This window comes from Canis lupus, chromosome 6 (genome assembly GCF_011100685.1).
Source record: "Canis lupus familiaris isolate Mischka breed German Shepherd chromosome 6, alternate assembly UU_Cfam_GSD_1.0, whole genome shotgun sequence".
NCBI classification, from domain to species: Eukaryota; Metazoa; Chordata; class Mammalia; order Carnivora; family Canidae; genus Canis; species Canis lupus.
Window position 1 is genome coordinate 64,315,853 of NC_049227.1, and position 14,283 is coordinate 64,330,135.

Below are 14,283 nucleotides of genomic sequence, written 5' to 3' on the forward strand. Positions count from 1 at the left end.
TTAATCAGTGTATGTCCATACTTCCACTAGTCAGAATGAATAGGACCTTCTTGACTCCTCTCTTTCTCTTGTATCCCACGTCCACTCCATAAGCAAATTCTCCTGGACAATCCTGTTCTGCTTTCACAGCTCATTTTTTTTCTGGTGCAAGTTTGGGAGCCTGAAGTTTATTTTAAATCTTACAGAGTTAAATGTTGTCATAGTCTGCATTCATAGTCTCTTTGATAATATAATTTCCTCAGAAATTTAGGATGCTCTTGATCTATTTCTCTGCTGAAATTCCTCATTGATTTTTGTATTCCCTTTTACATTTGATCCTTTAATATAGTAATCATAATTATTTTAAAGATTCTGATTGTTGCAACATCTGTGTCATCTTAGTCTATTCCTGTTTATTGTTTTATCTCCTTTCAGTAGGTTGTTTTTTCTTGCTTTTTAAAAGTCTTGTAATTATTTTTATTGACTGCTAGACATTATGTGCAGGACAGTAGAGACTAAGGTAAATAGTATTCATTCCTGGATAGAGGAATACCTCTTCTTCTGTTAGACCTTTAGTGGGGGCTTGAATCAATATAGCCAAAAGTTGAACTGGGTTTGGGTGTATTTTTTGCTTTTGTTGCCTTCAGTGTACCAAAGGCCTCAAGTTTTCTAACAGTTGAGCTACTACTCCTTTGTGCCTTGGATGGGAGATGAAGTGCTAAAGGGTTTCTCTCATTGGTTTTGCTCCACTTTCAGCTTTCAATCTCTACTCATACTCTTGCCCCTCCCCCAATAGTAGAATGTTGTTGCAAGAGAGATTCTCTGTTGTCCAGTTCCAACCTCATTCTCTGGCAGGCCTTATACAGCTGAGTGTTGGAAGTTGACCTTTCTCAGTATGTCTACACATTCTGGCCATGGCAACCAAACTCTGCCTTATATCTGGGGCTGGTCTTGTGCAGGAGTTTCTTGTCTCTCCTCCAATGGCAGCAGAACTTTGGTAAGATTCAAGATCCAAAATTTTTTTGCCTCTCCTCCAAAAGTAGGTGAATTTTGCTCCTGTTCCTTCCTTAGATGCATTGAGTTTTTGCCTATAACCTGTAGGCATGAGGATTTGCTGCCCCTTCTCCCAGCGATTTAAATATTTTGCTTGATAGGAGAGAAGAAAACAGGGAGGCAAGTAAGGCCTTGTGCTCATTTCCTAACAATCACGTATTATTTCTTCATACCTGCATTAGTGATGTGGCTCTCTCAAATCTCCTCTGCCACCACTCTTTTTGTGAATACCTTGGAGAGGCTTGTGGGAAAACTTGAAGATGAGTGCCATCTCCCTTTGTTTTTGGGTTATCCCAAACTGATGTTATCTCAGACTGATGCATCAGCCCACAAGTGTCTGTAACATTTTTTAAAAATTTTGGCTATTCTTTTTCTTATCCATTTGCATGGTGGCAGCCAGTTTTTCCCCTATCCTGCTATAGATAAAAAGATTCATGTGTTCCATCTTTCTTTGAAAGAGTTTGTGGCCTCATTGGAAGATTACTCAGTTGCCTTGTGATCTCAACTCTCTGAACCTCAAGGAAAGTTATGCCTTTGAGATAAACTACTCTTTTTCTTTTCAGATTTTAGTTTTAGTGTGATAATCTTTACAATTTTGTACATCCTAAGTAGAAGCTAAATTATTGTGTTCTTCATTTTTAAGTTATAGAAATTCATTCCAGATAATTTAAGCAGAAAATCTTGGCATATTGGCATATTGATACTGGGGAACCAGTAAAATCTGCAGATAAGGTAAAGAAGCAAGCACACATTAGACAAGAACTAGAGTAATTCCTAGTGTCCAGATAATAAGGACTAGTTAGTTATCTAGTCAAATTACGTTAACTGGAAGGAATGAATTCCAACCCTCCTAGATTCCAACTATTCTCTACATTCAAAGTCTTGGAGAATTTTTACTTGATCAGTTTAGCCTTCATGTTTATCTTTTGGTTTTAAGAAGATACCATGTTTATACCAATGGGAGACAGAAATGCACCAAAATAGGTGTTATGTTACTGGTATAGGATGAATATATTTGCAGCAGGCAAGAAAAACAATTTTCTACTCTGCCTATGAATGTTGCTGATTTACTGATTCCAATCTATTATAATCAAGATTTCATTTATTTGTCCAACAAATATTTATTGGGTATTTGTTATATGGAAGACAATGTTCTTTTGAGAATTATGGACAAATGACCACAAAATAATCTTTTATGAATTAAATGATTCATTTTTGTGATATAGTCTGGTTTTGCTCATTTCCATGTTCTTGGTTTTATTTTTAATATTTAGATGATAATGAGCATGTAAAATGCTAATCTATTTTGTTTTGGCAGTGAGTTATAAGGAAAGAATAGGCAATAATGTTAGCGAATCTATTTTTACTCACTAAAAATGCAAAGTGATCATGTGGATTATTATTTGATACCTTAAGGAAAAGAGAATAATAGCCTTTGGAAGATAAATGTTACCTCATATTAAAAACACTTTTAAAATTTGTATCATTAGATGAATTTCACTAATTATTCTCTATATCCTGAAAGTGTTATGGAATCTGTTAGTCTTGGCAGTGATTTAAGCCAAAAAGCAAGGTCAGAGGCAGTACAGAAATATATTTGATAGAATTATTTTTTATGAGTCATATTTTCATTCCTTGTACTTCTAAGGAAATTACTCTTCTTGGAATGTGAGAATGAGCCAAAAGTTTTGCAAGCTTAATTTTGTATTATTTGCTTGCCAAATGGAATGGGTTTTCCTAAGGAATTGGCCTGGTGATAAAATGTCATATGTCTGGGATACTTGCATCCACAAGTAGGATAGAATATACCAGTTTCTCTTAGTAAGGCAGTAGGGTGGAACAATGAGGATGGGAGCTTAGGAATCAGAGAGAGCTAGATTTAGAAAAACTTGGACTTAAGTCCCACTTTGGCAATTTCTAGCTTTGTAATATCAGGAAAGTTACTTAATATACTTAAAATTTCAGTTTTTAAATCCATAAGATGGTAGTAATGTGGTCTCTTCATGGGATTTAAGTGAGGATTAAATGAAGTAAATGAAGTACTTAGTATAGTGTATCTTGCTTATTGAAAAGTGAATAAAAAAGAACTGTTATTATAAAAAATAACTATTAATATTAGCTCCCTTATTATAATAATCTCTACCAGGATCATATTTCTCTGGATGATTTAGGTTAAATTATTTACAATTTTTTTCTGGAGATGAACTTGACTAAAGTCCTGTTATTAAAGTTATTAACAAATTGATGTTATAGTCTCATCCTTAAAATAACTAGACAGGCAAATTATAAGAAAAAAGGTGTCTGTCATTGGGAGTAGCACACAGAAAGCCTTAAACAACATCCTTGATGAAGTGAAGAAGTGGCGTTGCCCTGGATAGGAAGGACCATGTTCCTTCTTCAAATCATACCATTCTTGTATGGGAACTTTGCACAAGTCTGAGGATCACTTTCTTTGCTTGAATCAGATAAGTTTGTAGTCTTTCAAATCCAATCATAAAATCATAGAGTCAAAGTCAGTAGGACAAATATTTGAGAGTTTTTATTTCTTATCTGCCTTGATGGCAATTGATTTTGAATCATTCCTTCCTGAAGGAAAGAGGGATAACATTATGGGTTATAAACTAGATAAACTAAACTTTAATACTTGGACCAAACTTTGACTTCTTATTTGACTCTGGAAAATAGGCCTCAGTTTTCTTTTCTATCTAACTTTGATTACAAGATTGTTTCCTTAAATTTCAGCAGCTGTGGGCAAAAATGGAGGCACAGTAAGTACAACAGTTGGTATTCTTGCCTTCTTGTTCCATCTTTTCTAGTTTTTTTTCTTCATCTTCTCATGAAGTACCTTTAATTGCACTCAGTGTGTTCCTCAGTCACTTCAGGGAGAGAAATGATTTTGGCTGGAGTTGTCTCAGAATTTAGGACATCCAGTTATTCTAGAGCATTTGCCATTTCCCTTCCCCTCTGCTTGAGCTTACAGGAAATCAGATTCTGTTGCCACTTTGGGTAGTGTTTCTCTCTAGTTTGCCAGTATTGCTGATCCCTGCAATAAGTTACTATCCTTAAAATGGGCCCAGCTGAAATTAGGAAAACAAACAAGTAGCAATAAACCCCAAATTAAACAAAAATATTCCCACCCATCTTTGTTCAGGGAGGTCCCAAATATTAATATTTTGTGCCTTTAATGCCTAATTGAGTTTCCAATAAAACAGGTTTATTTATTTTTTATTATTTATTTATTCATGAGAGACACACAGAGAGAGGCAGAGACATAGGCAGAGGGAGAAGCAGGCTCCCTCTGGGGAGCCTGAAGTGGGACTTAATCCCAGGACCCCAGGATCACAACCTGAGCCAAAGGCAGATGCTCAGAGCCACCCAAGTGTCCCCCAATAAATCAGGTTTTAGTTTTTCTTCAGCCCTCACCTTTCCAGGATGTGAACCTGAGAGTTGGACCAGAGGACAACAATGTGAGCAAAAGATATCAAGCTATATTCCAATTCTGGCACAGAAGAATGGTTACTGAATCAAGCTTGTGTGCTTGAGGTTTTTTGTTTGTTTCTTTTATTTTTATGTATTTATTTTTGCCTCAGGATGAATCTTTTTTTTTTTTTCCCCAGGAAATTCCTCAGTCTGTCATTCAGATATATTCTTGGCAGATATTAGATTTCCAGAGAAGCCCTAACTGAGCATGGACTACTTGGGCTTAGGTAGGAACCCTAGCTTCATTGCCCTTTATGTAACCTTTTTTACAATATGAAAAGAGGTGTTAGAACATGTAATAATAACTAACAGAGATAGTCTTTTTTTTATGCAGGTAGAGCCTGCAAAATAAGAGAGATGACTCAGATCACATGTTCACTTCTATGTTGACATCTCAGCACCACATACAAACTCTAGAACCATGATCCAGTTCCAGAGAAAAGGAGGGAAGATTTTGCATTGACTGAGATTAAATCTTTACTGCCTGATGGACTAAGAAATTTAAATAAAAGTTAATTTGGATTATAGATAAACATATAGTTAGGCTGAAGGGAGATTCCGGGCATAGGTTGACATGAACACAGTTTCCTTTTCTTTCAACCTTAAAAAAGAATGGAAAAAACAAAACAAAACAAAACAAAACAAAACAAAAAAACCCAACCCAACCCAACAACAACTAACCTAAACAAAACATAACAATGGAAATGCATAGAAATACACCAAGAGGGGCTAGAGCGTTAGGATTCCAACATACCAATTTGATAGAGACAAAAACATTCAGATCATAGCAAGGAGAAATACGGAAATGCTTAGAAGCTTTGGAAAACTAGGGGTCCCTGGTGGCTCAGTACTTTGGCATGTGCCTTGGGCCCAGGGCGTGATCCTGGGGTTCTAGGATCCAGTCTCGCGTCGGGCTCCCTGCATGGAGCCTGCTTCTCCTGCTGCCTGTGTCTCTGCCTCTCTCTCTCTGTGTCTCTCATGAATAAATAAATAAAAATCTTTAAAAAAAAGAAGCTTTGGAAAACTAAACAATATACACTAAAACAATGGGGAACAGCAAAATTGAATTCAGAGGAAAATGTGTTGCCCTTAATTGTGGAAGCAGAAAGGTGTAAATAAAGAAATTAAGTACTTAATGAATCCAAGTAAAAATAACAACGAAAACAAAACTTTTGAAGAGAGAATAAATATTGATAAAAGCTGAAATTATTAAAATTATTAAAATAAATAAAATAGCAGAAAATAATAAATTCAAAGACTGATTCTTTTAAAATACCAATAAAATAGATCACTACTATGTGATCCTGATAGGGAGAAGAGAGTGAAATAAAAATTAAGCAAGACTAACAATGTGAAAGTAGGAAAGACATTAAAAGAAGTAAAATTTTAAGTTATTAAAAGTTAAATACTAAAGGTGACTCTGAAGCAGTACATTAAAAAAATAAAAACCTAGAAGAAAAGAATAGTTTCTTAGGAAAAATACATTATCAAAAACAATACAGAAAAAGTGAAAATTTAAGTAGGCCAATTATTTTTTTTTTAAAAAACCCTAGACCAATTATTATAGAAGAGATGGAAAAAGTGATTAATGGTCTCCCATTGAAAGAGGCAGCAGGCAAATGGATTCACAGCTGAATTTTTAATCTGAATTTTTAATCTAATCAAATATTATTTAAGCTGTGTGGTACTTAGAAAAAGACGGAAAGTTCTCCAGTTCATTTTATGAACTCAGAAGATCTCAAATAGCAAAGCCAAAGAAGGAATACGACAACAACAATAACAAAGTGTGGGCCAATTTCATCTCTAACTATAAAAGCCACATGTTTAAATAATATATTAGAGAGTATAATAGAGGAATGAGTCAAAAGACTAATCCACTATGACAAAACAGGCTTTATTTGAGGAGGGAAAGGCAGTTCAATTCCAGGAAGTCTATCTACATATTGATTACATTAAAAATTAAAGGGGAAAAACCCAACCATCATCAATAGATGGTTAAAAGACATCAGATAAAGGTCAAGCAAGCGATGCCAAGGGAAACTTGGAGCAAAACAGGAACAGAAAGAAATTACTTATGTAATAAAGTAAGCCCAATAACAAATCTTAAATGGCAAAAATTAAATCTTTCACTTAAAATCAGGAGTGAGACAGGCATCAATCACTATGAACACTTGGATTGGTGATTCTAGCAAATGTAAACAAAATAGCAGGTATAAATAACAGGAAAAGAGATAAAGCTCCAGAGGCTGTTGATATGCCTGTTTTCTTAAAAAACCCAAGAGATTCTCATGAAAAAACAAGTAATAATAGAATTTAGTGTGTTGGATTAGTAAAAAATAAATTACGGAAGCAACCAATCTCTATTCAGGCAAAAATCTTATAGAAAAGGAAATGGGAAGAATATTTCATTTGGGAGACAAATGCCAAAAAAATAATTTGGTATGAAAGCTGTAGAACACATATGAAAAAAACTATAAAAATATTCTTGGGAAATGCAAGATAAAATAAAAACAAATGAAATCTATTATGTTGGATGGAATGACTTACTGTTATAAACCTGCTAATTCTCTAAAAGTTAATACTTAAATTTATTGCTGTTCTAATTAGGCTCTTTTTTCTCTTATGTAAAGCTCCAAATATCCACATAGAAAAGTAATTGTGAATGAGGATAATCTTTAACTTGAGGATTATTTGAAAACTTTTCAGAATGACCAAACTAATACTGAAAAAGGCAGTAACAATTTAATAAATACATTTCTGTAAAATAAATGTGAATACTAGCCTCCCATTTCCTTTTCAACAAGTGATGGAGTTAAAGGGTTAAGTCTAGGAGACTGGATAGTTGTGAGACCCACGTTGCTCTTGTCCTGTATGGTGTGGTCAAACTGGTCAAATGGTTGTGCATTAAGAATCACTTACCGTGCTTAATAAGAATATCGATTCCAAGGTCTTACCCAAGAGTTCCTGGAATCAGAGTCTGCAGCAAGTATTTAGAAATCACTGGCCAATTCTATGCTCCAATGATCACTTCTTGTGGCAGAGTCTCTTTTCTGAGCACAGAAACCTGGAAAAGGATATCCAATGTTTCCACTGGGAGGACTGTCATTTAAATCGTCTTTGAGAAACGATGCATTTCCTTTTATCCTTTTAAGAGTGAAAGTTGAAAATAGATTTTAAAAAACAGAAACAAAATAGATTTTCTATTGTAAGGAAAAAATGCAATGTACAACTTGCTTTGCTTGTAGCAGGAGGCAGTAAAAGTATGTGGAGAGTGATGTCATGTACTGGTTTGGGTTTGAAACCCAGCTTTGCCACTTTCTAGCTGTGTTGCCTTTGTTACCTTTGAAATTAATTGTTGTGATTCTCAGTTTCTTTATCTATAAAATGAGGATGAAAATAGTACTTCACATAATAATAGTACCTCAGAAATACTAAGGTTGAAAAAGTGATAGCTAAAAGCAAACAGAAATAACACTATTAAATATTCCCAAGAGTAATTTAGGGTGTTAATGTCACCACATGCCTTAGTATGTGGCCAACACATAGTAGGTACTTAATATTCTTTTTTTTTTAAACAGTAATCCACAGTTAGATATACATTTTATTGATTTCAGTACCTATGTGTACTAAACTGGGGGCTTGAACCCATGACCTGAGCCGAAATCAAGAGTCAGATACTTAACTGAGCCACCCAGAAACCCCAGGTACTTCATAATCTTGAATCGAAGTTCAGCATGGTATGGCTTGCACTGTAGTTCTATCAAAAATGTTAACTATTTTCTTTCTCTCTAGCTCTCTTATCAGTGTCATTTAAAAAGTAGTAGTATTTGAATGTCCCTAGGTCACACTGGTTTTGTAAATACAAATAAATTCACCTTAATACTGCTACCTAAATAAGGTTTAATAATCATCTAAGTTTAACCGACCCAAGCTCTCTTATTTATGACAAGAAATCCTCAGCTGCCTTTCCCAGGTGCTCAGGAACAATTCCATTTATGCTCTGCTGCTCTGGCTCCTAGTCAAGTTATCTTGACCATGTATTGGATGTCAATGCCCTTTATGAGAATATATCTCCAGTACCCTTCCTTATTAGTGGCAAGGTTGCATGAAGGTCTATGGCAGAATGGGTGAGAGAAGACCCCCTCCCCTAGCTCTGTGTCACTACAGTCCAAAGTAGTATTTTTTATACTTGGAATCCTGCAAAGTCATTTATGAAAATAATTCCTCAGTTTCTGGCCCTAGCTTCTTTCCCTAATGGGTTCAAAAGCATTTGATGTCTCTGGGAGAGGAGGGAATGCAGGCATCACACTATCCCTTCATTCTTTTTGACAGTTTCTCAAGGCCACTGGCACAAAATATCCCCTTCCTTCTTCATTCAGAAACATACCCTCCAAGAAGTTCAAGTTATATCAACAGATGGCCAGCGATGTCACTGGTAACCAGGTTCTAAATCCCAGTTTGGTCTCAGGTAAGCCACCTGAGACCATATCCTTCCTTCTTATGTCCCTGTCAATCAGAGAGAAAATACTAATTCAAAAGGCATCTTGTCTATTCCAATTCTGTTCTTTTCTTGTCTCCTTTGAAAGTGAAACAGCTGTATGTGGAGAGAAGAATCACACATTTCTGAGGCTGAGGCCATCCTGGCCCTGAGTCACACATGCCTGGCCTCACTAGGGATCCAAGCACCTAGTTCTTCAGCAACAAGGAGCTCTGGGGATTTCTGTTTTGCTGGTACTGATGTGTGAACATTTACAATAACAGTTAACACAAGTAACAATGGCACGGCGTAGGGTAACAATTTAGTTTTACACTTATTCTTTTCAAAAAGCTTCCTTAACATGGTATGAGAGTTATTAATGCCTTGTTACTTTAAATTCTGGTAAAGTATATGAGGACTTATGGCATTAAGCCCATTTAAAAATTCTTACTCCTTTCTGGGAAGAATAGTGCACAGTGTAATATAGAATCATAGTTTAAGTGTAGTATAAAGCACAATGTAGAGTCTATGATGATCTAAAAATGACTTTAAAAAGGTACTGGATTAACAAAAAGATAACAAAAAGTTCCTCCTCACCTTCACGTGACCCTAACCATGCATTTTTTTTTTTTTAAATGATGTTTCCAGGTTAATTCTGAGTGAAATACAGCCTCCTCTTTCTGATCCCTATTCCTAACCTCAGGAGTCCACCTTAGAAATTTAAATGTCCCTTTCTCCACCATGAAACCTAGTTTTCACAAAGGAAGGATTAATAAACTTACATTCAAGGGCCAATCATGGATATGGTAAGGCTTAGTGTATGTTTCCTGGAGCATTCTAAGTGGAAAGGCACTAGTCAAAAACTCCAGATTGCAGTGCTTGTTCTGCTACTCATCATCCATGAGATGGTGAACTCAGCACAACAAACTTTCTGAGCTCAGTCTATTTTAAAAATAGCGATGATATCACCGATTTTACAGGAGTTTTTAGAGTAAACGAAGGAATAAAACTGGAAACACTCTCAGTGTAGTGTTTGGTCCATCGTATGTGCTCAATTCATGTTAAAAAATCATGTTAACTAAAAAAAAAAAAGGACAAAGCTTTCATTCAGAGTGAATGGCTCTGAACTGTGGAATTTATTTGGGGGGGGGGAGTTATTTGGAGAGTTTTTTTTTGCCCCCTTGAATTATATATATATTTTTTTCCCTTGAATTATATTTTAAAGGTAGTTGTCAACTGTGTTTTTTTTTTTTTCTTCCCATAAGGAAAACTGTACACTTGTCTCCATCCTCACCATGCTCTGAAAATGAACCTGCTTGCTCGAGCCTGGTTGTGAACGGGTCAGAGGCCACAAAAGCGCTCTCAACAGAAGTCTACGGGATGTCATGGCAGGAGCTTCGCTCTCCAGCTCTATGAAAGTGCATTTCACATAAAGGTATGATTTCCTCCCCACTCCCAAGACACTTCTCCTTAAAATGCTCAACAATGAACCTGACACGTTTCTGCATTTCTTTAATAATCTCGTATAGAGCCGTGAGAAGGGTCTCCTAGATGTACGTTTTCCAAGGCAGGACGGGACATTCGTGGAGCTCCAACTCTGGGATCCTTATTTCCCCCCGAACCTCCAAAGAGCACCTGCGGGACACGGAGGTGGGGTGGGGGCGGGGGGTGGCTACTGGATTTTATTTGCTAACTTTCCGGCTGGGCTCGGATGCCGCTGAGTTCTTCGCTCCACAAAGCAGCTTGGGTGAAAGAGATGCCCTTGGAGGACTCGGACGGCGCCCAGGGTCGGTGCGCCCAGGACGCGGCGCCGCGGGGCCCCGCTGCGGAGCGGGAGCGGACGCCGCCCAGGCGGGGCGCGCCCGTCGCTAGGTCCTCTGTTCGCCGCGTTCGGAAGGAGCCCCGAGCCGAACCAAGGCAAACCCGGAGGGGGGCGCCCGGAAAAGCCAGGCCCCGCGCTGGGGCCGCAGCCCGCGGCGCCTGGCGCCCCCGAGCCCTCGCGGCGCCCCGGGAGGCGGAGGATGCGCCCCCCGCGCCCCGGCCTTGGTTCCTCCCGCCCGCCCCGCCCGCCCCGCTCGCCCCGCTCCGCGCCTCGCGCTCCCCCGGCCGCAGCCCGCGGATGGTCTGGCCGATCGGTAGCCGCCACCCCCTTCGGCAGCCGCAGCTGCTCCAGCTGCTCCGGGGGCAGCGCCCGAGCCCCGAGCCCCGAGCCGACGCTGCTTAGGGCGGCAGGCGGGCGGAGGGGAGCCCCGGGCCGGGGGCGACGGGGAAGCGGGGCAGCCGCAGAGGGGCCGCCTGCAGCGGGGAGCCGCCCACCGCGCTGGGCTGTCCTCGCCCCGGTGAGTACCTGCTGCCCCGGTCCTCCGCGACCCCCTCCCACGGCCCCCCACCGCGGGGTGTCGGCCCCGCACCCCCTCCCCCTCCCCCGCCCCCACCCCCACCCCCACCCCGGGACGGTCGCCGCCCTGGGGACCGGGCTCCCGCGGGAGCAGCGGAGCCGACAGCTGCCACTGCTGGAGCTAGTGATTCAGCACCATCCGTGCCCCAGAGAGATTCGGGCACATGGGGGAGGGGGTGGGGGGCGAGGTCAGTTTGCGGCGCGCTCCCCCCAGTTTCTAGGCTTCAGAGGTACCGCCCGGGCGGGCGGGGTCGGGTCGCTGAACCCCGAGGCTCCCTGCTGCTTGTTCCCTGATTCCGTCCTTTTCCCAGAGCGTGGTACAAACCAACGTGAGTGTGCGGTGCAACCTTTATAAAGTGTGTCACATTAGTGTCTTTTTCGTACGTGTCAGAGAAGTAGGGGGCCCTGGTCTACCCCTGTCAGTTTCTTTACTTCTTGCTCCATTGGAAGCATCGTCCACTCAATTTTTCGTTGGATAGCATCCCCCCCTCCTCCCCGAGTGTGAAATAGATGCTGTGTCCAAGTTGTCTTGTGTTCAGAGTAGGTTTGCTTGGTCTTGGCGTAGGAGGGAAAGATTTAAGGGGAGTGGGAAATAATAATTTCAGAGTCTAGACACTTCCTTTCAGGTATATTGTTTCTTTAAGTCATCACAACAGCCCAGAACTGAAGGTGGAGAGTGAGGAAGCCTGGAAGTTAAATTACATGCTCAAGGTCACAGAACAGGAACTTGAATCCAAGCCTGGCTGACTCCAAAGCCCACGGATCTTCCACTGTTTTAAGGAGTTGTGTGTCCAAGTGTAAGCGAACATAGAGATGGTCCGTCCATTCGGTATTAAACATAAACTTAATTTTCTTAAGTGTGATCTCAAACAATAGCAACAACCTGTAAACTTATGGTATGTGGAATTATTGTTCTTTTAGTAAGAAAGAGCTTTGAATTAGGTGGGGAGAAAAATCTATTTTCTTAGAAAGCACATGCCAAAAAATAATATCTGGACTACATTGCAAAGGAGAGCTAGGTCATAGCAGGAGATGTTTAACACATTTTTGGCAGTGATATATGGTGGGTGCTCAAATGTTGGAAAAATCAATTAGAAAAGTAAAAAAGAATAAAAATAAAAAAGACCAGAACACCTGGAAATCTTTTTCTTGTTTAAAACTTAGCAGAAACATTTGCAGGAACAGTTACCTAGTTCGTGGGTGTGTGACTGAACCGTTTTTGTGAGATGTGTCATCCCATGATAGGGTGATAGATAAACCCAGACTATTAATGTTATTTGATTCATTTTGACTGTGGTTTGGCTAGGAAGTGATAACTCCATTTTACAGACCAAGGAACTGAAATACAGAGAAGGTTCAAGATCATATGGCTAGTAAGTGGTGGAATCTGGACAAGTATTGACTTACAAAAAAATATATGTGCTGTAGCAAAACGAAGTTCTGTATAGTGGGAAACTGCATTGATTTGTTTTTGCTCGGCCCTTCAGAGTCAACAATCATATTGACCCGCGTGCTCTTCCTGAAAAAATAATGGATGCTGGGTTTTTCTTTGTCTGTTGCTTGGCCATTTGATTTGCTTTCATTTATGATTTATGTATTCTCCCTTAAGATGTGAAACTCTTGTTGATGTCTCCAGAGGCAGGTTGCTATAGTACAAATGCTCATTATCTCTAAGTACTGGAATAGTATTTGATGGCAGATAGAAACATAATTATATTTGTCCGTCATTTCTAAAGTATTGAACTATTTACATTGGAGAATTCTTGATGAGGATATTGATAGACTAAAGCCCATTGCCTGAATAAGGCCATAAAATGGAGGCACAAATATGTTGTTCACACAGGACTATAAGAGAAATAGGATCTTGTGATGACTCTTAAATTTTATTTCTAGGAGGTAATTTCTTTTTGTTCTTTGTATGGCTGTAGACTATATCCTGAACCTTGGGGAGGCATCTTGCAGTCCAGGCTGTTTAATTACAAGGAGAATGGCAGAATTGGTATGAATAAATAAGCTATGAAAACAAAACAAAAACAAAAATGATCCCACTGCTATTTGAAAAAAAAAAGAAAGTACATGTCCTAGTGATGAAGGGTCAGTGGGAACATTTTAAAACAGAGGCAACACATTTTATTTAGGTAACATCACCAAGTATGAATATAACACCAACCTGGTTTTAGCACTGCATCTTTTCTCACTCTTCTCTCTTTCTGTATATGCATTTGTTGAATGACTACGGTCTGCAGACCATTCAAATTCTTGACTTCAAGGAACTTAACATCTAGCTGGGGAGGTATTTACTTACACATGAGTAATCAACAAAATAATTAGAATTGGCCTAGTACTGGGAGAAAGTGGTGCTATAAATGCTGTATCAACACCTTAAGAAGGAGAAATTGTAGAGGCTAGTTTCGTAAGAGAATCAGGAAACTCTTCATGGATGGAAGTGAATTAAATCATTCTGCCAGATGGGAAGATTTTGATAGGAAAAGAAAAAGTCAGACAAGGAGGTTTAGCTAAGTGCTTATATACTGTTTGAATATACAGTGACAGATTGTGAAGAACCTTGCATATCAGGCTTTGAAATCTGCTCCTCGTCTGGTGGTCATAGGGAGCTAGTAGTGTAGGTTACTAAGCAGGCCAAGTTTCTCTTTGGCTGGTCTTGCTCACATTCTCCATGTTCTTTGTTCCAGGTGCCCTTCCAGTAAATGCATAGTTCTTGGGTACTGATATTAAAAGGACTAATTGTCAAAAAAAAGAAAAAAAAAGGACTAATTGTCAAGTGAACCCAGGAGGAGTTTTCTTTTTCTTTTTCTTTTTTTTTTCAGGAGGAGTTTTCTATGCAAGTAACATTTTTCCTCTTTCAAAGAAGGTTTTTTTTTTTTTTTTTTAGATT

General features: G+C 39.2%; 1 protein-coding gene across 5 annotated transcripts in view; it reads left to right on the plus strand.

The window, feature by feature from the left end:
- The first annotated feature begins 839 nt into the window (after positions 1 to 839).
- Positions 840 to 14,283, plus strand: part of TTLL7 (tubulin tyrosine ligase like 7) — a 153,966-nt gene continuing 140,522 nt past the window's right edge. For 4 of the 5 annotated variants that reach the window (XR_005361349.1, XM_038541575.1, XM_038541577.1 and 1 more), the window contains exon 1: positions 11,183 to 11,328. The gene's annotated coding sequence lies outside the window, so the exon portion shown is untranslated. Of the gene's footprint in view, positions 977 to 10,254; positions 10,425 to 11,182; positions 11,329 to 14,283 lie in introns of those variants that run through there. The other variant, XM_038541576.1, reaches the window with a different exon arrangement.